The sequence below is a fragment of the Canis lupus genome, chromosome 29 (assembly GCF_048164855.1).
Source record: "Canis lupus baileyi chromosome 29, mCanLup2.hap1, whole genome shotgun sequence".
Taxonomy (NCBI): domain Eukaryota; kingdom Metazoa; phylum Chordata; class Mammalia; order Carnivora; family Canidae; genus Canis; species Canis lupus.
Window position 1 is genome coordinate 8,559,526 of NC_132866.1, and position 24,774 is coordinate 8,584,299.

Here is a 24,774-nt window from a genome sequence, read left to right on the forward strand (position 1 = left end):
CTGACGGGGAATGGGAATTCAGCTGCTAAGCAGGGAGCAGCATAGAACAAGTGGTTTCGAATCTAAAGCAAGGCAGACCTTACTTTCATCCCCACCTGGCTAGTTCTGGGCTGCAGGGATTTCGGCGAGCGGTCTGCTTCCCTGTCACCTGGGTCTCCTTATCTGGATGATGGCCATAACAGTGCCCACCTCGTGGACAGCCATGGGGCTGAGATGAGGTCACGAGTGCGGAGTGCTCAGCATGGTACCTGGCCGGTCCCTGCTCAGTGAATGGTAGCTGATCAGTGTTGGGTGTGTGGATGGAGGGCAGGAGGGAGGTGACGGGGTCTATTAGTCCATACAGGCTGCCACAACTAAGATACCACAGACCAGGGGAGCTGAGACAGCAAATATTTGTGTCTCATGGTTTGGAAAGCTGGAAGTTTAAGATCAGGGTGTCAGCATGGCTGGGTTCTAGTGAGACCCTGCTCCTGGTTTACAGACAGTTGTTTCCCTGTTGTATCCTCCCATGGCAGAAAGAGAAATCTCTCTCATGTCATGCCTCTTATAAGGGCACTCATCCCATTCATGAGGGCTTCCCCCTAATGACCTGGTCACCTCTAAGAGGCCCCTCCTTCAGAGACCATCACCTTGGAGGTTAGGGCTTTGACATATGGACTTGAGCCGGGGGGCTGGGTGGGGGCTGGATACAAATACTCAGCCCATTACAGGAGGAGGTGCTTGGAGCCTGGATCTGGGTCAGTCCTAGTTGTTGCTGACCACCTGGGTGGCATGAGGAAGTCATCTCTTCTCTGGAGTGCTCAATTGTCCCTGTTTCCTCATCCGCAAGGTGAAGGGTTGCACTAGACAGATCCAGCTCCCAAGTGCTGTGATTTTGCTGTGTCCTTTTCTCATGTCCCTGAAAAACTCCTACAGATTAGACACAATTGAAAAAGAAGAGCATTCCCACAATCACTGTTCACAACTGACCTTTGCCGAGGCTGGTTCTCTCAGAAATGCCAGGCAGAAGGAAGTCATCCCCAGACATGAGTTTGCCCCAATTTTCTCCATAAATAGGAGGTCCTAAAGTAACTCTGGCCCTGGAGATTCCTCCTTGAAAGGTGTCAGCATTTTCTAAAACTCTGAAAGGGTTGTAATGATTGATCAGTAAACTGCATACCTGCATACCCCGAAGTATGCAGGATAGTGTGATTTGTACACTGACACTCTCCGGGGTGTATGTTGTTTTCCTGCAACACAGGATGTCTAGAAGGCTGCAAACTTAAGTGCAACTTGGCAAACATGTATTAAGCAACTACTGTGTGTCCCACCCCCTTAAAGGGGTTGATCAGGTTGTGCCCTCTGGGAACTTACCATCTAGGGCAGGAAACAGGGACCACAACTAGCTATAAAATCAAGTTGGGACAGGATGAGTGCCAGCATGGAGAAAGAGAGAAAGCAGCAGGTGACATCTGAGAAATTCGAGGTGAATTCTGAAGAGGGAGCTCTGGGGGCAGCTGTCTTGGAATTTCTCGTGGCCAGGGTGAGGAGAGGAGGATAGCATGGAAGCCAGGTCTTTAAGGTGGATGAGATTTCAACAAACATGGACTGGAGGCCATAGAGGCATTCCTGGGAGAGAGGACAACATGTATAGAAACCCAAACCCTTGCAGATGGAGGATGGGGTTGTCCCATCTGTGGTGCGTGGGAGCAAGAGTTTGCTGTAAAGGCAGATTGTGGGCCCACCATGAGAATCCTAACACGCAGCTAGGGAGCTGGGATATTCTTGCAGCAGTGGGGAGCCAGAGAAGGTGTTGGAGCAAGGCCATGGCAGGATTAGAGCCGTAGTTCATGAAGAGAAATCTGCCTTCAGAGTGAGGCTAGGTGGGAGCAGGGGCACCTAGGACCAGGCAGGAGGTTGTGGCTACCATTCAGGAGAGAGATTATGAGGATCTGAACAGGGAGATGGCTTGGGGATGGAAGGAGGGATTCAACTTGAGACTCATCAAGAAGCCAGAGCCACAGGACCTGCTAACTGGTTACACAGAGAAGTCAGGGAGAGGAAAGAGCTGAATGCGCTTGAGAGTGCAGCGTCTAGGAGGTCGATCATAAATTACTGAATTTCCACAATTCGCAGACACTATCAATCTTAAAATACACCATCAATTTTGTAACAGCCTTTTAGGTAAAAAAAAAAAAAAACGACATGAAATCACTGCAATAAATATACACTCTAATTGTCATTCTTATCTCAATTTCAGAAATATGAAGTATAAAAGCGTATCTACTTAGAAATGCCATCATTTAGAAGAACATAGAAGATAGAAGAAAACCTGGTTTGAGGCGGTGGTGGATGAAATTGCTGTTCAGAATAGCCTGTCCAGGGGAGGCTTGCTCCTCCCACTCCAGCTTGGCCATCCAGCTTGGTCCGGGACTTCCTTGGGCCTTAGGATGATGCGCGCACTTCCAAGCTTGTCCCTTGACTTCAGGTCTGGCCATCTTGCTTTGCTTGGGCCAAGGAGGTGGTAGCAGGCACGTCGCAAGCAGAGACTGGAAATGTAATTGTATGGTGAGCCTTGCCCTCTTATGCCATAAGAGAGCTTCTCCGGGGCAGCTGCTGCTCTTTCAGTTTAGGCCTCATGCTAGACAGACCAGGGCCCCACCTCTGGTGGGGTGCCAAGTCGGATGGGCCACTCAGCCTGAGGTAGAGCTCAAGTCCACCAGCTCACATATTACACAATGATTGGTCCAGAGCGGGATTATAATGAATCTTGGGTTTAGATGTGTTGGGTAGAGGCCCAATCATAATAATGGAAAACAAGACAGAGGGAACGATGATCTACCCGCCATATTCTGGGCCTGACCCATTCCAGACTCACAATAGTTCTGGAGTTTCAAACACAACGTTAACAAAAGTGACCGATACTACATTCCTACATATGTGCATATAGATCATAATTTGAGAACTTTAATGCAGCTGTGTTCTGCCCAAACATATACCTGTCCTAAAACTGGAGTGATTTGCGATGTTCCTATGTCCGATTCCACCTGGTTTCTATTTTGTCAACTGGATCACTGTGGCATCAGTATTTGATGTTCCACAGCCCCCATGAGTTAGACGGTGGGGCACACGCTCCAACAAGATTAACATTTCTCGAGGACTTTCTGAGTGCCAGGTGCCAGCCTGTGCTCTGGGGAGACAGGGACGATAATAGGACAAAGGAGGGCCCTGATCTCCTAGGGTTCGCACTCTGGTGGGGAAGCCAAACTAGTTGATGGGATAAACAAGATTTCAGACTTTGAAAAAATAATAAGCAGGATAATGATATGATTTTTTAAAAATTTATTTATTCATGAGAGACACAGAGGCAGAGACAGAGGCAGAGGGAGAAGCAGGCTCCTCACAAGGACCCTGATGTGGGACTCGATCCCCACAGCCAAAGGCAGATGCTCAACCACTGAGCCATCCAGGTGTCCCAAAATTTTTATTTATCTTTTTTAAAGTAGGCTCTATGCCCAACATGGGGCTTAAACTCATGACCCTGAGATCGAGAGTCATATTCTTTACCCATTGAGCCACTCGGGTGTCCCTATGATATGATGTTTTAATGGCCAACAGTAAAAATAATTCTCCTGTTTGATGGTTCTACTGTTCAGCCTCCCATACGATTTGACCTTAACTGTAGATTTAATTTCCAGATTGCCAAATTTAGAGATTAAGCCCAGTGAGCAGGGCAAACCTTTAGCAAAAGTGACATTTTTCTCCATCACCCTCTCATCAAAATGTCCTGGGCATCGACTCTGAGGCAGGCACTGGTGAGGCACATGTGGAAGGAATGTTACTGCATGCAATGCTCTCCAGTCTGCAAGATTATATCCAAGGAAGCAGAAGCTGATCAACCTGCCCAAAGACCCAAAGCTGGGATGGGCTGGATGGACGTGTGAATTCCAAGCACAGCAATTTTTTTTTTCACAGACCCCTGCTGCCTTCTCTGTGCCCGTGGCCTTACGCTCTCACTCCCAGCATGAGATGGACCTCAGGTTATTGAGACACCTCCTTGCCCGGGGGGTTGCCCCTCTCTTTCCCTCCCCAGCCTGCATTCCCAGTAGCCATGCTTGAAACATGCAGCAATGCCCACTGACTGGAAGTATTTGGACATGTTTTTGGTTCTGTTTATATTTTTAAAGATTTTATTTATTTATTTGACAGAGAGAGAGGGAGAGAGCACAAATAGGCAGAGTGCCAGGCAGAGGGAGAGGGAGAAGGAGGCTCTCCACCGAGCAGGAAGCCCAATGCCGGGCTGGATCCCAGGACCCTGGGATCATGACCTGAGCCAAAGAAGACACTTAGCGGACTGAGCCACCCAGGCAGCCCTGGACATGTTTTTCTAGCCACATGCATGATGAAATGAAGGAAGCAGATCTGGAGAAAGAGAAGCAAGAAGTTGCCTAACAGAGAGGAGCCGGTCCTATCCCTGGTTGCACTCACTCACCTGAGGCCTGGCTGCGTTTCCCTCTTTAGGCTCTGTGTATCCTTATATTAATTTCCCTTTTGTGCTTATGCTAGCTTGAAAACATATTCTCACCTGTCAATTTGACTGATTGACAGTTTGACTGATTCTTACTCGAGTGTGCATGACTAAAAAAACGCTCCCTATTTCTAGTGTGCGTTTATACACCAGGAAACAGTCGTGATGCTAAATGCTTCATGTACGTTATCTGACTTTAAACCTATGCTCTTAAATTTATGCTACCCCATGTCCTGGTAGAGAATATCCTTAAGTAGGAAGCTGTAAGCTTGGGATGTCAGACCTGGGCAGTCAGCCTGGGTTTGGAGGGTTGGGGAGAATCTGAGCAGGTGCAACCAGCAAAGGCTCGTTGGCTGACCCAGCTGAGAGGCCTGAGGCAGTGCAGACACCTCATAAGTGTTTTCTCTCAGCAAATCCTGGTTGTACCATTAGGACATGGCCTCTACTCCCTTATGTTGTGCAGGTGTTTGTTTGGTTTAATATTTTATTTTTATTTTTATTTATTTTTATTTTATTTTTTAATATTTTATTTTTAATTTGTTTTAACTAGGCTCTACCCTAACATGGGGCTTGAACTCACGACCCCAGCAAGAGTCTCATGCTCCACTGATTGAGCCAGCCAGGTGCCCCAGCTGCACAGGTGTTTCATTCCACAAAGGGCACAGGCCAGCATGGCTACCCCAGGAAGCCGTGTGTTGGGTCCTTAGAGCTATCCAAGACCTTCTTGAGGTAGGAGAAGCTGTGGGATTTGGCTGGGCAGGCATGCTTCTGCTTCTTCCTGTAAGACCGTGAGGTCTGCACAGAGGCCATAGTGACGTGGACAACATCCGCCCCCTTCTTCCTGGGGACTAAGGTGAGACAGTGTGGGCGTGGGCATCCCTCATGCCAGAGGAGTCCAGGACCCTTTGCACTTCACTCACTGCTTCCATCGTTCTGTCCAGACCATAGCTCTGCTGGGTGGGATGCCCTGTGTGGGAAGGAGGGGCCAGGGGAGGTGGCTCTGCAACCGGACTGTCTGGGTTTGAATTCTGTCCCTGCTGCTTACCAGCTGCGTGAATGAGGACAAAGTGCTTAACTGCTCTGTGCCTCAATTATCCACTTGTAAAATAGGGATAATATGAGTACCTTCTCCCTAGAGCTGCTGAGGGGATCAGATGAGAGAATGTGTGGAAGTGTCTCGTGGAAGTGTCCTGCATGCACTCCATAAACGCCAGCTGTTGGTGACAGGTGGGATGAGTGTTCCTATTTTGTCTGCTTCATAGATGATGGCCCTGAGGCATAGACGGGCGTGAGGCCTGCCAAGGTCACTCAGCCACACAGCCATCACCCCAGATCGGGGCCCCCAAAGCAGATCCTGAGGCAAGGATTTTCTTGATTATGACAGTGGTCCTAGGGGGACTGGGAAGGATGGGAAGAGCTGGGCAGGGAAGACAAGTCAGGTGCAACCTTAGGTCAAGTTCTGCAGTGGGTGAGCTTGTTCTGATCCCATTGGGGAGCTACAGCCCTGTGGGGAAGCCCCGATGAGTCAGTTATGCCTCCAAGTGCCCTAGTCAGAGGCAAAGGTGCTGCACCTGTCATGCTCCTGCTTCTCCCGAACAGTCTGGGTGAGGCCACCCTGGAGCAACACAAAGTCCCAGGCACCTACTTGCAGCAGCCTTATCATTCGGGCAAAGTGGCTCCAGTAGCCCCCACGGCAGTCTTCCAAAAAAGTCACAGGTGCTTGTCGTGGGAAGCAGTTCCGAGGTGGCATGGGCCAGATGTGTGTGCGCAGGATCTGGGGATCTGGCTGGAGCGCCAGCACCCACCTACTCAGTGGTGGAGGCAGGACCCCAATCTGTAGCTTCTGGATTTAAGTTTCCTCTGCCCCAGGCCACTCCATCTCTTAAACCACCTAATCCAGCGAGCCGTGCACCAAGACAGCCTCCATCCTTCCGCATTTGCCCTTTTGGGGGCTACCCGCTGGCTTTCCCCCATTTTGGTAGCAATATTGAGACAATGGGGAAGCACTCCCGCTCCTGGACAAAACCAGGCCTCTCTCCTCAATCCGTGCCTTGTCTTTGCAAATTTGTGGCAACCATTTCAGTTGGAATGTATGACAATTAAATCGTTAAGAGTTCCGATGCCGGATTAATTACCCAGTAGAAAAGGGATCAATTGTGTAAATATATCATTTATGTAATGAGTCCTGGCTGTGATTTAGATGTCCAGATTGGTTTTTCTTCTAGCTTCTGTCCTGAAAACAAGTCTAGCCTTCGGGCCAGGGCCACACAAACAGCTTCTATTAGGTCCGAATCCAGAGCATTAAGTGGCCCAAATAGACAGGTGGGGGCAGGTGATACAGGGGGCCGAGAATGTGGGAAAATTGGAGCAATTTGCCAAAATGAGCCAAGTTCTTCCTATTATTCCTCGTGTCTCTGCAGAAAATTACTTGTCAGAAACAGGGAGTGGAAGTTCAACATCCCTTTCCATGGTACTTCGGGCGCGGCCCATTTCATACCCCTCCACCCCCTCCGCCAGCCACTGCAGTCCAATTGTGGCAGCCTTTCCTGGAAAAAGGGGCCAGCGGCGGGCTTCAGAAGGTGGCAGAGACCCCAAATATTTAACATTCGTGGGATCATCAGAGCCGGCCAGCTCTGCTTGCCCAGCCTGTGGACCAGGGGGCAAATTCACTTCTGCGTTGCTTTTAGCCAATGCATCAGGTGGGCTCCTCCAGGGGGGAAGCTGCTTCAAATATTTTTAATCCATTGAACACTCTTTATCGAACATTCACTTTGTGTTATTGTGTCCCTCCTTCCCTCTACAAGGGCCACCTCAGCCAAGTGCCCACCACCTCGGGACCTCCCAGGGAGCCTCCCTCCTCCTCCTCCCTCCTCCTCCTCCTCCTCCTTCTCCTCCTCCTCCTCCTCTTCTTCCTCCTCCTCCTCCTTCTTCTGATTTATTTATTTATTCATGAGAGACACAGAGAGAGAGAGACATAGGCAGAGGGAGAAGCAGGCTCCATGCACGGAGCCCAATAGGGGACTTGATCCTAGGACCCCTGGATTACGCCAAAGACAGATGCTGAACCACTGAGCCACCCAGGCGCCCCAGGAGCCTCCCTGCTCTGAGATCCTCCCTGCTCTGCACCCAGCCTTTTCCTTTTCTCTGCGTGGGGAACTACCCTGCCCTGCAGTCATGAATCTGGTGGAAAGTGAGCTGGCTGGAGTTCTCTCCCCAGCTTTGATCCCAGGAAGTGGGGGCAGAGGGGACCCTGAACTGACCTTGCAAGGCTTTTGCCTCCCTGAGACTCAGTTTCCTGATTTGAATAACAAGACCACGACTTTGTGATTATAAGATCCTCCCAGCCCAGCTCCTTCTGGGTGGGATACATTCAAGATATCTATCCTAGGGGAAGAGGGGTAGAAGCACAGGCTTGATTTTGGAGGGTGAAACATGGAACATAAATGGTCCAGAAAGCCTTGGCCTTGGGGAAAATGAGATTGGAGGGGGCAATTATGCATCAAATGCCACGTATTTGTCACGATTTCATTGCTTAATTGATGTTTTATTGCTCCCACTGACACGTGTGATCGAAATGAAATTGCATCTACAGGAGGGGAAGTGAAATTTATTTCTGCTTGTATCTTAATGGGTGGAATAAAGCGTCAATTAAACAATGAAGATGACATATATTTGATGTATGATCTGGAGAAGGAATATTACTCACTAAAATGTTATTTCACAATTTACAGTAATGGAGCACCTGGCAATAAGGAGAGGCACAGTTCACACATTTTCCATTATTTAAAAATAGCAAAAAAAGTACATTATTAAATAGTACCAGAAAATTTTACTTTTAATAGCATAGTGTAAGAATTGTACCAGTAGGTGTCCTGCTGAGTTACCCAGCTAATGAGTAACAGGTGCGGGACGGGGAAATGGGAGAAGTGATCTTGAAAAGGAGACGGACTAAGAACTCGGACTAAGAACTCGGGAAGCCACAATCATAATGGGAGCTGCTACTGAGCTGTGTGCCAGGCTCTGTGCTGAACCTAACCTTGATCCTAAACCTTGCAGTAACCTGCTTTACAGGCAAGGAAGCTGGAGCTCAGACACTCTGCCTGAAATCATACAGCAAATAGGCAGAAATTCAGGATTTGAACTCAGGTCAGCTTAACTCCAAGGGTCCTCTCTTTCCTTTGTGCCAGCAGATATGTAACAGAGACCTGCGGAGAACGTTTTGTGAAGACAGAGACAAAGGTGAGGGAGGAAGGAGTTTGGGTAAGATCCAAGGCCATTGGAGGAGAGTAAAGACGGAGGAAATAGTAGTCACAAGGAAGCACATGGAAAATTCTGGAAAAAAGGAGAACTAGCAGGGACGTATATATGAGCTATGTGCTTCTCATTAAGAGAAGCTAGGTTCAGAAGTTAGGTTATGGGGACACCTATGTGGCTCAGCAGTTGAGCATCTGTGTTTGGCTCGGAGCGTGATCCTGGGGTTCCGGGTTGGAGTCCCACATCGGGCTTCCTGCATGGAGTCTGCTTCTTCCTCTGCCTGTGTCTCTGCCTCTCTCTCTCTCTCTCTCTCTCGCATGAATAGATGGATAAAATCTTTAAAAAAAAGAAAAAGAGGAAGTTAGGTTATGATAACAAACATTACACTCTCAAATGCGAAGGAAAACATCAACAAAATACCTTTTAATAAAGTAGCAAAGCTAAGAGGGAAGGATAATGCTTGATGCTGGTGAAGATGAAGAGAAATATTTTTTGCGGCACTACTGGGAATTTATATTCAGTGTAAGTTTTCCAGAAAAAAAAAAAAGTTGGTGTGGGTTTCTATTTGTCCTGAAATCTAAGGACAAAGTGATTGTCAAATCAATTCAAATAAGTTTCTTTGAGCAAATAATAGTAGATTGGGAATTCACTTAGTGGTGAAGCTGATGGTTAAGAATAAATTAAACTGGGACACCTGGGTGGCTCAGTGGTTGAGCGTCTGCCTTTGGCCCAGGGCGTGATCCTGGAGTCCTGGGATCGAGCCCCACATCGGGCTCCCTGCATGGAGCCTGCTTCTCCCTCTGCCTGCATCTCTGCCTCTCTCTGTGTCTCTTGTGAACAAATAAATAAATAAGTCTTAAAAAAAAAAAAGAATAAATTAAACTGGCGTGCCCTGCCAAGACCAGCCACCCCAATCAAATAGTGGATGAATCTACCCCCACAGATGCCATCTGGATATCAGAAATGGGTCAATATGTGTGCAGAGGATTTATTATTATTTTGGTAGCATGGCAGTTCCTAGCTAAGTGCACAACTGGATGTAGAATTTGGCTCATTTGTAAACCTGGTGATCTCTTTTTTGAGAAGTTAACAATGTGGATGAAGTTAGTTTTTTGTTTTTGTTTGGTTCTGTTTGGTTTTTGGCAGAGGGAAGAGCAAGAATCTTGTTTTGTTTCAATTGTATTTAACTTCAAAGAACCATGAGAAAAGAATGGCCTGGTGTCTGCCCCCAGCTTCCCAGGTCGGTGAACTGGTTAGGAGTCCTGAAAGGGAGAGGGGCTTGGGACAGAAACTCAAGGAAGGTGCGATTTCCACGCAGCATTGAAGAGAGTCTGGGCCCAGGTATAGAACCAGAGGCCAGTCTCGTACCTGCTGACAGAGGTGACATCTGGCGCCTCCAGGTACAGGCTCATGGTGGGCCCAGTGGAAATGGCAGTGGGATCCAGCAGAGAGGAATTCTTTGGAAGGGTATGGGGCAATTCAAGAAGAGGTGGGAAGGCTGGAGACCTGGCTCAGAAAAAAGCGGGTGCCTGAGGAGTCTAGACAGTTGTGTGCACACAGCAGGCCAGAAGCACTTCCTAGTCAGAGCTTGGCTGCTGCAGGGGCTGCCAGCACGGGTCTCCCCTGACACGGGAGTCCCCCAGCACTGCCACCAGCTTCTGCTGCCAACAACCGCCAACTGTCCTGCCCCCCTCCCAAGACCAGAGTCCCAGCAGGAGCGCCTGATTGATTAAAGCCCAGGTTATGTGACACGCCCTTGCCACCAAGGATGGGAGGACAGGCTGCTTCTTCTCTGCAGTTTCCACGGCAGAAGTGAGCCTCCCAGATCCGTGCGACGGTCCAAGACCTTGTTCGGGTTCCCGTATTGGGCTGTCAAAGTGCAGCAAAAGCCTCCCACACGAGTTCGAGGTGGTGTGCAGAGAATTAAGGGAAATGAATGTGAAGCACTTAGCACAGCACCTGGAACACAGTATGAGCTCATTGATGTCTGTTGTTGTCGTGATTATATTTGTTATTTTAATAATTATTGCACGTGCTGCGGCCTAGACTTGGAGCATTGGTTGATCCTACCAGGAACTCTGACTGCTGCAGAGAGATGAAGGTCTCCTACGAAGAAGGAGGGGCAGGTGCTACTTAATGAGCTTCAAAAGTGGCAGCTTTTGCGTCGAACACATTCCACTCAAAAAAGGAATAATCAGTAATATCTAATTAAAAACCGATATTAGCAACCTTGTGCTCTGAGCGCCACAGAACTGGTATGTGGATTCTCTGGTTCCTCAGATCCTTCGCGAAGAAGAGCTATCTGGGGCAGAGGCTGAGGGCTGCCTCCCCCTAGCATCCTCACCCCTCTCCCTGAAAACAGTTTCTTTAGGAGGGCACTCTGCTGCCTGGAATGAAGGACTTCCTTGCAGCTGGGAGGACCATGCTGTTAGATTTTAGCCAACCAGGTCTAAGCAGAGGTGCTATAAACATCTCTGGGAAATCTGCCTCAGGATTCTACTCTGTGCAGCCCAAACGAACCCTCCCCGACAGCCTCAGCATCTTCATCTCTGCTTAAAGGATGCAGAAGCTGGGGCCCTGAAGGGTTAAGCAACATGTTCCCATGCCATGCGGTGAGTCCATAAAATTGTGGGGCCGAGGAGGTCAGGTCCTCACACCTCGAGAGCATGAGCTCTTCAATATGCCCTACCATCTTGCCTTGTTTAAACTATTATTGAGGTATAATTTGCATGCCATAAAAATGTAGCAATTTAAAGTGCACGGTTCAATGAGTTTTGTCAAATGCATACACCCGTGTAACCACCACCACATCAAGAGAGAGAGCATTTCTATTTCCCCAGATAGTTCCTAGCCACTTCTTTGCAATCACCCTCCCTCCCTGAGCCTCAGGCAACCACTGACCTGCTTTCTGCCAGTATAGATTAGTTTTATCCGTTCTAGGATTTCATATACGTAAATGGACTCATGTGTTATCTATTCTCTGGTGTCTGGCTTCTTTAGCCCAGCAGAATGTTTTCGGGCTTGATCCAAATTGTTGCTGGCATCAGTAGTTCACCTCTTTTTCCTGCTCACTAGTGTGTGGTGTATGGATGTACCACTATGTGTTTCCCTGTCCACCTGTTGAAACATATTTGCCTTGTTCCCAGTTTCGGGATGCTATGGACATTCTTGTGTGAGTCTTTGTGGGCTGATGTGTTCATTTTTGTTGAGTAAATGCTCAAGAGTGGAATTGCTTGGTCCCAGGGTAGGGTTATGTTTAATAAGGTAAGTTTATAGGAAACTGCCAGTTTTCATAGTATTCCACAGTGTTTTGCCTTTTTAAAAACTGATTTTGAAAATTGAATTTGTTTAGGTAGGTGAGGTTCAACATCGGCCTCTCTAAGTGACCTGCTGTGGGACACATAGTCTTTTATATCCCCAAAGCCAGTTTGAATTTGCTATAGACCATTTGAAGCCTTAGCCCTCAGTGTGATGGTATTAGAGGATGGGCCTTTGGGAGGTGATTAGGTTTAGATGAGGTCGTGAGGGTGGAGCCCCCCATGATGGGATTGGCACCTTTGTAGAGAGGAAGAGACCAGAGATCTGTCTCTCTGCCATGTGACAACACAGCGAGGAGCCAGGAAGAGGGCTCTCACCAGAACCCGACCACACTGACACCTTGGTCTGAGACTTCCAGCCCCCAGAACGGTAAGAAATAAATTTTGCTCTTAAACCACCAGTGGATGATATTCTGTTATATAGCAGTCCAGGCTGACTAAGACAAAAATCCTTGTGCAGCCTCTAAACGTGACCTTGAACAAGCTATTCAACCTTGATGAGAATTAGCTTCTTTAGCTATAAGATGGTACATCACAATAATAATAATATCCACCTCATCTGGTTGTTGTTAGGATTCAGTGAGACACTGTGGAAATGCTTGGCACATCATGGTTGCTTGTTATCTTGACATTGGCTTTATGGTGGGAATTCTACTGGAGAATAAGGCATCTTTTGTGCTCTATAGTTGGAGAGCAATCCATCATCACGTTTTATAAGTCATAGAAATAAGTCCTTTCAAATGGATTTGCTTCAACAGTTCATATTAGAATTGTTGACACTTCTTGGAGTCATCATGGCCTGGATGGCTGTGTGTAACTCAGCAGGTGGGAAGGCTGTTGACAACATTAATTGTTTCATAAATAGTGTCAGGTTGGGATTTTTTTCCCCTTTGGCTTAAGCCAAGTTACTGAAAAACCAATACTGTGCCATATGTTTATACTTTTCTTGGCACATAAACCAGATATTTTACGGACAGGGATGGGTAATAAAAGGCAAGTATTCACTCAAGTCACATGTTTGATTCTCCATCAAAGAAAAACAGCCATAACCATTCCAATTCCCCTGAAATTTTATCAGAATTAGTTGTAAATCTCAGACACTGGAGTCAGCAAGCAAAGTAGGAACAGCCACAGAACTAAGGAAACCTTCGAGGGAGGTGACATGTCAAGTGAAATTCTGAACACGTGCCCCATTTCCTCATTGGCTTTCAGGACAGCAAGTCAGTGGGGTGAAATCCATTTGGCACTGGTAAAGATAACCAAAGAAGTGTCATCATTTGCCATAAGGGTAAATCTGGTAACACACTGGAAATTTTAGGGGTTGAATGGTTATGAGTAGATGACCCCAATGAGGGCTGGCTGGCCTCCCCACGGACCTGTGGTCATTTGTCGTCATAGGCAAATGTATGTGCAACCTCAGTTCATTCCCTGGTGGCCAATGAGGGGGATGGGTCCCGGCTGAGTGTGTGCCCGGGAGGGGAGAGGGGAGATCCAGGATGGACCCCGCACCTCCCTCCAAAGCCTTGTTTCTGTGCCCCTCTCTGAGTGTGGCTGAGTGCTACCCCAGGATTTCAAGTTCTGTCTTCTTCATACCACTGGTCCATAAATGCCTACCAATCACTTCATGCTGGAGGAAAACCCCAAATCTTCTAGGGGCAGGCTAGCGGACCTCTCTGTGTGGGGTGATGTGCTTTGGAGCTGCAAGAGCCCTCATGTTTCACCAGGTGCTTCCCACGGCAATGAGCCTCCATTGTCTAAAGGCAGACCCAGAACCACAGCAGGTGAGGCTGGAGAGGAGGTGCCCCCCCGACCCCCTGGGGAAGCTGGGGCTGGGGCTGGGGCTTCAAACAGACCCACCATTTTACCAGTGAGAAAACATGCTCACAGCTTCACATTTTTGACTCTTGTAAGCAGAATATGATGCTGTTGCACACGTCTAATTTTTTCTGGAAGACATACTGGGAATTGTTGACAGGGATTCCCTTAGTGGGAAGGACTGGGGGAACAACTGGCTTTTGCTTTTTATTATTATTATTATTATTATTATTATTATTATTATTATTATTATTTATTCATGAGAGACACAGAGAGAGGCAGAGACACAGGCAGAGGGAGAAGCAGTCTCCCTATGAGGAGCCCAATGCGGGATTCGATTCCAGGACTCCAGGATCAAGCCCTGGGGCTGAAGGCAGGCACTCAACCACTGAGCCACCCAGGCGTCCCTTGCTTTTTCTTTATAACCTTTCACTTCAGTTGTAGTGGAGCATCATCATTGCATTAATGGGCACGAGAGATTGGTTGCTGGGTTTGGAACCTAGTGCTGCTAGAACCCTTCTCACTTGAGTAACCTGGACCATGACTCCCAGTCCCTGAGCCTCTCTGTCCTCATCCATAAGCCAGGAGAATGCCAGGTTTCCCTTGCACAATTTCTGAATGCTGAAAACCACGTGAGTGCTTTATAAATATTAGCTACTTCTCTCTCCTACTTGAACTTTCTGAGTATACCTACCCCCTTGATTTTATAAAGGTCAATATGTATTATCTATGCCATAAGATTATTGAATTTTCTTCTTTGTAATGGTCTCAGTTTATAAAATCCTAGTAAACATTTAACAGAATAGAACATGATGCTTGTGCAAGAGATCCCCATGGGTGGGGAGGGGGAAGGGTCAGGGGAGGAGGAGGACAAACATCTATGCTTCCTGGGGTCACACATTCCAATTCTAGTGGGTGTGCTGCCAAAGAGAGCACCAGGGTCACAACGATGGGGACCGAACAGGAGGGTGCTGGGCACCCAGGCTCCCCGAGCAGTGCTGTCTCGCCACTCCCTTCTGGCTCGGCCTCTGCTAATCTCATTGGCTGCTCTGGAGGTGAGCTGGCTGCATGAAATATCTCTGGGGGTCATTAGTCTGGAAAGGATTCATTCTAGAAGTAATCAGACCTTCCGCCCCTTCCCCCTGCCTCTGACAAAACTGCTGAAACTTTTTTTTCTTTAACTTACATTTTAATTAAGAAAGTAGCCCCTTGGTGAAAATCACAAAATTCTTGTACTTAAGAATCAATAAAATGTGCACAGGCTAAAATGAGATTAATAATGGCCAAACTATCTATTTTGGGTATAATTATTTATTCATCAAAGAAAACCAGCTGCTTAAAACCCTAGTCCATCATGAATGCATAAGACACTTCCACTTCAATTCTGTTGTTAAAATTCCCTTCTATTGCCCCGTCTGGTGTTAAATATAAAAAGCAGGAAGGCTCATTCTCTACCTGCATACATTTTAAATAAGAATTTCAACATTATCTTGTCCATTTAAAATAATTGTATGAAAATGTGAAGAAATATGATCTTGTAAAATCTGCAGTCTGACGCACCCAGGGAGTGAGCGAGAAAGAGCAAAGCTGCTATTATTTAAAATTCATGGAGACTGTGGCAAGATTGATCGCAAGAAGCTGCTTCCCAGGACTGTCCTGGAGGGCTCAGCCAAGGCTCCAGACCCTACAGGCCCGGAGGACATTCGCTGCCTCGGCCTGCACAGAGTCAGGAGCTGGGCAAGCAGCAGATTCCTCTGGCTCCTTGCACTCCATGAATCCCCATCAGGCCCACGTTGGGGGAGGAGGAAAGAGCCAATGTCTTTGGGGCTGGGGTTAGGCTGAGTCTCCCAAGTCATGTCCCTTAGGCAGGGGTAGGAAGGAGGCTGGGGTGTGGAGTAGGGGCCTCAGGCCCAGCTGAGGACAGGAAGGGAGATGGTGTTAATGGAGTTTGAATAGTTTACCACCCAGTGGCTGTTATCACTCTCCGAGAAAAAGTAGCAGGAATCACAGTATTACGGGTGTGTATCCCTCCCACTGGCCTCCCCAGCATAGGGGTCTTGCACTGAGCCAGCAACTCTGGGTTCAATTCCACTCTTTTCTTTCTATGTGACTGTCTTTGTGTCTCATTGCTGCTGTTAAGAAGGATCACAAATTCTGGAGCACCTGGGGAGCTCAGTTGGTTAAGCCTCTGCCTTTGGCTCAGGTCCTGGGATCCAGCCCTGTGCAGTGGGGAGTCTGCTTCTCCCCCTCCCTCTGCTCTTCTCTCCTCTTGTTGCTTGTGCTCTCACTCTCTCTTTAATAAATACATAAAGTCTTTTTTTTTTCTTAAAAAGGTATCACAAATTCAGTGGATTAAATTCAGTGGCTTAAAACTTCATTATCAGAAAAAAGAAAAAAGAAAAACTTCATCATCAGGCGCCTGGGTGGCTCAGTGATTGAGCATCTGCCTTTGGCTCACGGCATGATCCCAGGGTCCAGGATCGAGTCTCGCATCAGGCTCCTTGTGGGAGGCCCGCTTCGCCCTCTGCCTGTGTCTCTGCCTCTCTCTCTCTCTGCGTCTCTCATGAATGAATACTTAAAATCTTTACAAAACAAAACAAAACAAAAAACTTCATCATCTTAGAGTTTTGTAGGTCAGAAGTCCAAGATGGATCTCACCAGGTTAAAATCAAGGTGTCTTCAGGGCTGAATTTCTTCCAGAAGCTCTCAGAGATCAGTTTCCTCGCCTTATCCAGCTCCTGGGGGGCCGCCCACTTTCCTGGGCTCTCGGTCCCTCCCTCCTTCTTCAAAGTCGGCAATGAAGGGGTGAGTCCCTCTCACCTGGAGTCATCCTGACTCACCTGCTTCCCTCTCTTCCGTGTCAGGACCTGCGTCACCACAAGCGTGAGCCAGAATCCTCTCTGCACCTCACAACCCGTAACTTCGTTACATCTGCAAAGTCTGTTTTACCACAAAAGTAACGTATTTGCATTTTGGGGGGCTTAGGGTGTGGACATCTTTGAGGGCCATGAGTCTACCCACCTGAGGACCTCAACAAGTCACTTGACCTTTCTGGGCCTGTTTCTTTCTCCTAAAGTGGACCTGTGCCCAGTACTTTCTGGTGCTTTGGGGACGATTTTGTTTTGTTTTGTTTTGTTTTAAGATTTTATTTATTTATTCATGAGAGACACAGAGAGAGAGGGGGAAGGGCAGAGACACAGGCAGAGGGAGAAGCAGGCTCCATGCAGGGAGCCCGATGCAGGACTCGATCCCGGGACTCCAGGATCACGCCCTGGACTGAAGGCAGATGCTCAACCGCTGAGCCACCCAGGGAACTGGGGATGGCTTTAAGGAAATACAACAATAAGCATGTTTTGGAATCTGTTAAATTCCTTACAGAGAGAAGACATTTTTTGGTGCGTGCGAAAAAAACTGGGTTAAAAAGTCTCTGGGAGGGACATACACCGTGGGGTTCTGCTTAATCGAATTTAACATTTGTTTCCTCTCTAAAACCAGTCAGTGTCTGCAGGTAGCTCAGTTTCTGCTCGATCTAAGATTTCAGTTTGGGGGCAAACTTTGAATTCCAGGGACCCGATGCGTGTATCCGCAGCCAGGACAAATTCACATGCACCCTCTGCTTGTCGGCTCCCGGATGGAGCCCAGGCCAGAGCTGGCCCAAGTACAGGTAGAAACAGGTGACACCAAGGCTCGTGTGGTGACTGGCAAAGCCAACCCGTGCCCTTACCCCCGGGAAGAAGAGGCCTGTGGTGCACAGGCCAGCTCTGTCATTTGTGGTCCTGGGCACGTCATTCCTGGGCTGCACCTTCATTTCCTGATGATGGGGGAGGGTAGTCGTCCGTCCTCATGGTCACCCCTCATGAGCATCTTCAAGACCATGTTTGGCAGATAAGCCACTAGGGGTTAAGTTGCAACAAGTGCCTGGTTGGTTTGGGTGCAGCTGGTGACTTGATAACCCTCAAAGTCCCGTCATCACCGAAGGTTCAGGAATCTGGATGGAGAACTTGACCTTAATGCATTTGCTGATTCGGGGTTTCTCAAGTGCGCCCACAGATAATCCATTGTAGTTTTGGAGACGGGTGAGAATTTGTTAAAATACAGATTCCTTGGCCCCCCCTTCAATGTCTGGGTGGGGCGCCCAGGAACCTGCATTTGAACAATAAGCTCCCCAGTGATTCTGCTGTGATGCCAGAGCTCTGAGAACCAGAGTTTGAACACTGACTCCACGGCGTGAAGATGGGCCTCAGCTCCACGTGAAGCCTTCAGCCTTCTCCCCAGGCCGCCCCAAGCCTGGCACTCTGGGCTCTGCACTAAGCACGGACTTTCACAACCCTGCCCAGCCTCCCTCTCTCCAAGACCACGTGTCCCCGAGTCCTACCAGGAAAGAAACCCCTCTGCGAAAAAGAGCTCTTGGGATAAGGAGCTTCCAGGTGGGAGCAGAAACGAGAAGGCCCAGGAACTGCCCAGCCAGCCCCACTTCCACGGTTTGTCCCCGCAGGTGAGCAGCCACCCAACTCCAATGCACCCACGGCCGCCCAAGAGCTCCTCGTCCCCTCCCCGTTTTTCCCTTTAAACTCTGTCATTTGTACAGCCTATTAACCTTTAACTTTATGACTACCCAAAGATGAAATACTGGCAGCATTTAAGGCTGAGAATACTCCAGCCCTACCTTCTTAGTTTGCAACAGGGGTGAAGCACTTTCCCTTAAATCAGTCATTTTTAATATCAGTCACAGAGACGCTACCCACGGAGAGTATTTTTGGCTCCACACAGCCAGCTGATTCATAATAAATGTGCCAGTGCTGGTTCTTACCTCCACACCGCCCCCAGGAGCAGAAGTTCTTCCCATTAGCTCCAGGGATAAAATGCTTTATGTATTAATAACACCACCACTTAGGGAACACCTACCACGGGCTATGTCACATGCATGATGTCAAATCTTCATAAAGACCCTGCTGGAAAATGTGCCTTTCCTCCCATCTTCGGAGGAGGAAACCAAAGCTTAGACAGGTTAAGTAGTTTGAGGGCATGTGGCTACTGAGTGACTGGGCGGAGATCGGCTCCTCCGTCTGTATGAGTGCCAATTGGAAGAGAAGCCAAAATAATCTCTGCATCTTTGCCAGCCCAGTCATACTAGAACTCTGAGTGACAGTTGCCATCTCAGATTGCTGCAAGAGTGTCCCAGGAAGAAGCCAGCATTAGTGAGAAGATGCCCCCTTGGAGCAGATCAGTAGGCGGGTGCCTAGAAAGCCTTAGATCCAAGTGAACTTGAGATCCAGCCCTGACACTTGCCCTAGGATGACTAATCATCCTGGTTGGCCTGGGATTGCCTTGGTTGCAGCACCGAAAGTCCCAAGTGAACAGGGACAGTTGGTCACCCTCCTCACAGCAACGTGGTGCTGCTGAGCTTTAGGCTCCTGGCTGTGACCACCCTCCTGGGGTATCACAGATTCACATATCACTTCTGTTGTATGGCCCTGATTGGCATATAAGCTCCAGCAAGTAGGAATTTTTGTCTGTTGTACCTCTGGCACATGAGCAGACTCTCAGTAACATTTTATCGAATGAATGAATGAATGAATGAATGAGCGAATGAATCAGGGACTCAGGCTGATGGGTTCTCCATTATTATTGAAGAACAACACCAGATGGCCAACAAATGCAAGCTGAGCTGTGGATGGGCAGCTAAGGGCTGCCCCACCCAGGAAGATTACTGTGATTGGGGCCACTAGTTGCTGCTTCTAGAACCTGCTCTCCATCAGTGCCACCTGGTGGGCTGGACTTTTTGTGGCATTTCCCTCTCACAGAACCCAAATCTTTGAGGCTGGATCTGGGCCGTGGCCCCCTCTAAGATCTAAGCACAGTGCCTCCGAGCGCTGGCACTGGGGGTGTGGCCGATCAGGCCTTTTCTATTTGAAGTTACGTGAGGAGGGGTCCCTGGCATGAACTCCAGGATGTCCGTGTCAGAACTCAGCTCTGGCCCCCCACGTACCATTCTGACCACAACCCCAATGCCTGGGCTCAGCAGCAGGCAGCAGCGACGGCCCAGTTCAACAGAACTCAAAGCAGATGAGGGACAGAGACAATGAGACATGACAATGATTTAATTCATGTACTAGGCCCCGCTGTGAAGTTCCTAACTTTTTAACATTTATGTAAAAGTTTTCCTCTTATTTTGGTCCAATTTTATGGTTAGTATAAGGCCAGTCTGAAAGATAATATATTGTGACTGTTATATTATTTATTTTCAAGCCAACTTATTGATTATTGCGTGCTGAAAATGACAAATGGTGTCTGCACGAGGCGCGGTCAGCAGGTTCTATTAAAGAAATGATAGTATTGCTCATGGATTGTTAAAAGGTTCAGTTTAGGTTCTTTATAGGTTTATATCCATCACTATTTAATGACCAAATGATGAAAAATATGAGCCACGGGGACAATTTTTTTCTGTTAGAGTTATATGTTTAAGCAGTTAGCAAAATAAGATACTCCATTTTGGTGGGGCAGTGGGGTGGCAGCAAGGGGAGCTCAGTAAGATTTTATTTCTCCAGATTTAATAAATTGTAATAATTAAGGTTGCAGATGTATCCCCAGCAGGAGAATGCTGCAAACAGAGAGTGCTGGCAGGCCCAGAGATGAGCCACGAGAACGCCACCAGGTTCCCGCTGGTGAGGAGCCCTCTGGGTTCAACTCTGGGTTGCAACCATCTGCTTTTCGTGGTGCTGGTGTTGGGGTTCTGGGGCTCATGCCAAGGTGGACGTCTGTCTCCCCTTATGGCTAGAAAGGGCATGGTGGGAAGAGGAGGAGGCCACCAGGCAGAGAAGGGACAGCAGGCTATGCACGTAAGGTTGACCGTCTGCAAAGTCAGAGGACCTTCAAAGCCACCTGAAGAGAAGGGCCAGGACTGGACACTCTTCCAGGGGCTCCGGAAGCCATTGAGGTGACTGGGCATCTGAGGGCCCAGGGGCTCGGCCTTAGCACTTTATATACTGAGCCAAGGAGAGTCTGCTGGTGGTCTGGTGACCCCCAAAGCCTGCTGTTGTCTCAGGTAAGGCTCTGGCATTGACAGTGTTGGGGCAAGCCTGCTGGAAACACCTGTGGGAAGGAGAAGAGAGGCCACCCCTCCCCTGGGGGTTCCAACAGAACTACTCTCGGGAGGCAGGTGGCCAGCAGAGGAGGACTGACACCGCCAGCCTCAGCCATCAGGTCTCTGCAGGGCAGCCTCTGTGGCTGGGTCCTCCCTCCCCCCGTGCCAGATGGGGCTCCAATGAGGGTGGCTCAGCTTGGGTCCCACACAGTGCCCCCTTTAGGAGGGGCTCTGGAGACCCACCACTGGGCCCTCTCTCCTCCAGGGACCCTGAGACTGGCTGCAGAAGCCAGGGCTCCTTACAAGTGGAGTGTCTGGGCGGGGGCGAGTAGCGGGGTGGGGGGTGGGTGGTCACAAGATTTGAAGACGTTTACCAAGTATGACAGAAGCTGAGAGGTGTTGACCAAAACTTGACTCCCCTCTTTCCCAGCCAAACTACATTTCCCAGACTCCCTTGCAGCTATCTGAGGCCGTATCACCCCCTGATATCTGTGAATCCCAGGCCTGGCCCATGATGCTCTCCCACCTTCCATCCTCTGTGTTCTCTTTTCCCACCGACTGATGCTCATGCCCGGGGTGAGGTCAGAAGCCAAATACTAAAGTGGGGGGCAGCTCAGTGGAGGTGGCGGGAAAACAGAGCATGAGAGTCACCCCGCCACTTGCACTGCCTCAAACTATTTATTTATTTATTTATTTATTTATTTATTTATTTATTTTTAAAGACCTTATTCATTTATTCATGAGAGACACAGAGAGAGGCAGAGGCATAGACAGAGGGAGAAGCAGACTCCCTATGGGGAGCCCGATGTGGGACTCGATCCCAGGACCCCGAGATCACGTCCTGAGCCGAAGGCAGACACTCAACCACTGAGCCAACCAGGTGCCCCTGCCTCCCTCAAACTATTTACATAAATATGTAATCCACGGATTTGGAACGCCGCTGCCTGAGGACGTGGTCTCCAAGGCGCAGGGCCTGTTGCGGGTTCCACGCCTGGGACTCCAGCAGGTACTCTGATCATGCCATTTTCTCCCTGATTTAAACGGAATGATTTTCCTTAAGGACAGAATGACTCCTTGGAAAGCATTTGGGCATGAGAGGGGGTCCGGAAGGGGAACCGGACCAAGTCTGCCCCTTGTCAGCTCTGGTCCCCCTAGGTGCTCACATTTCTGAGCCTCAGATTCCTGAGCAGTAAAGGGGGTGTCCAGATTCCTACCTCGCAGGATGGCAGTGAGAATTAACCAGAACGTGAAATATGAAAGCAGATGTGCCCAGCAAACATGTTTCCCTCTGTCCAGAGTGTAAATGAGTGTAAACAGAACAGGCTGGCTTCCTTGTTCACATTTTCGAGGACACCTACTCCAAAACAGGTGTCCCCGTGGAGCATGAAGAGTCTTCATCAGCCAGTCATTTATTTATTCCTGAGAGACTCACAGAGGCAGAGACACAGGCAGAGGGAGAAGCAGGCTCCCTGCGGGGACCCCGATGCGGGACTCGATCCCGGATCCTGGGAATCGCACCCTGAGCTAAAGGCAGACGCTCAACCGCTGAGCCCCCCAGGCTTCCCTTCATCAGCCAGTCAGACTCTGGAATGAAACTCTGCTGTTTTCTCACAGGCATCTCAAAAATGGCAAACTCCGGGGACGCCCTCCTCGGCCCTTTCCCTCTGGGGTGCATCTCCTAGAGCTGCCATAACAATGTACCATGACCTGGGGGGCTTCAAACCTCAGACATTTGTTCTGTCCCGGTTTGGGAGGTCAGAAGTCAGAGACTGCGGCAGGGTGGTTCCTTCTAGAACGTGTTCTTTGCCTCTCTTCCAGGCTCATCTGCGTGCTGGCGTCCTCGGTCTTCCTTGGCTTGCACCTGTGTTTTTTCCTACCTCTCTTCTTCTCAAGGACACCTGTCTTTGGATTTAGGGTCCTCCTAATCCAATAGGACCTCATTTTAACCAAGTACCTCTCCAAAGATCCTATTTCTTTTGTTGTTGTTGTTTTTGTTTTTTTTTAAGATTTTATTTATTCATTCATGAGAGACAGAGAGAGAGAGGCAGAAAGACAGGCAGAGGGAGAAACAGGCTCCATGCAGGGAGCCCGACGTGGGACTCGATCCCGGGTCTCCAGGATCAGGCCCTGGGCTGAAGGCAGCGCTAAACCGCTGAGCCACCGGGGCTGCCCCAAAGATCCTATTTCCAAGTAAGGTCCCATTCTGAGGCTCCAGTGGACATGAATTTGGGGGCAATACTATTGAACCCCCTGTGCCAATCATTGGCAGTAGAGGAAGGAATCAAAATGTGGGACATGGAGATGCAAAGGTGCACGTCCTGGGTGGGTAGACAGATTTTGCCAGTTGCAGTTTTTTCCAGACCCATATTAACAATGACCGCCCCAAGACACAGTCTCTTTGTCCCCTAGAATGAATACATTCTTCCTTAAGGATATGCTGACCACTCCCCTCTCCCTTAGACGTGGCCATCCAGGAAGGAGACTGAACCAGAAAGCTCCATTCTTTCTCTTTGTTCCCAAGCCCCCTGCCCCTCCCACAACCACTCACCTGACATTTTAAACACAGTAGGTGCCATCAGAGCGCTCTTTGGGATGGTTCTGTCGCCAGGAGCTGCTCAGACCAGGACACATGGCAATTCTCAGAAGGGACAAGAACATGACTGTCCTCATGACGGCCAGGAACCAGGGAACAGAGGCCCTCTGCATTTGGGGGGACTTATGGCCCCTCATGTCCACGACGACAGGCCCAGCCATAGACGTGGGTCTTCTTTGCTCTCTCCACATCCTGGGTGCCTGTCTTTTTTGTACATTAGAGGGAAAGAAATCCTATATTACCTCTAGGCTCTGAGGTAATATGTGTCCCAATTCCAGATGCTGGGGACAGAGTTTGGGATTGGCCCAACCCTGCCCTTAGGGAGGCGCCCTCTGGGTCAGACATTCACCGGATGTCCCGGCAGCGGTGCCCACCTGCTAAGTGTGTCAAATGGTGCAAACACAGAGAGATCTCACCCTTGAAACAGATGGGCAGTTCTCCTGGAGGGGAATGAGGCAGGCAGGCACCCTTAGGAAGCCTCTATGGCGACCTTAAAACAATCCCTTCACCTCACAGAGAGACCCAGGGAGAGTAACCAAACCTCACAGGTGCCATCCTGCTGCTCTTGACTTTTTCTACCAAAACTCCGTGGGTCACAGCTGTGCTCAGGACAGTCAGTTCCAGGGGTGCCTGGGTGGCTCAGACAGTTGGGCATCCAGCTCTCGGTTTCTGCTCAGGTCTTAATCTCAAGGTCATGAGATCGAGCCCCAAGTTGGGCTCTGTACTTAGGGTGGAGTCTGCTTGGGATTCTCTCTCCCTTCTCCCTGTCTGTCCCCCTGCCACTCCCCCTGCTTGTGCTCTTTCTCTCTCTTTCTCTCAAATAAACAAATAAAATCTTTTTTTTTTCTAAAGAACAGTCAGTTCTAACCTTTAGTCACTTACCTGAAGCAAGTCCTCAAGTCAATGGTCCACATGAGAATGGTAGCTTTATGTGTATGTGTTTGCAGGTATTTACTGGGACACAAAGTCAGTGGAGACCCCACAGCTATCCCCTTAGGGGCACCAGGGTTGACAGGCCAGCCCTGCTGGGATCTCTGGCCTTCATCATCCCCTGGGGCTGTCCCCACTGATTCCATTAGCCCACCGATTGGGCTACCACATTTCCACTCAGTATTGCGGGTAGCTAGACATCAGAAGTGGATTGTAGGTGGCATCTATAATTCACCATTCTGCTTAGGTCATTAGCTGCCATTTCCTAGTGGCT

At 48.9% G+C, this 24,774-nt stretch overlaps 1 long non-coding RNA gene across 3 annotated transcripts in view; it reads left to right on the forward strand.

Moving 5' to 3' along the window:
- The window catches only part of LOC140620740 (uncharacterized), a 27,614-nt gene continuing 2,840 nt past the window's right edge, over positions 1-24,774 (forward strand). Inside the window, exons 1-5 of one of the 3 annotated variants that reach the window (XR_012020464.1) lie at positions 1-273; positions 2,240-2,547; positions 5,058-5,360; positions 5,644-5,734; positions 8,698-8,746. This is a non-coding gene — a long non-coding RNA (uncharacterized lncRNA). Of the gene's footprint in view, positions 274-2,239; positions 2,548-5,057; positions 5,361-5,643; positions 14,695-24,774 lie in introns of those variants that run through there. The other 2 variants (XR_012020463.1, XR_012020462.1) reach the window with 2 other exon arrangements.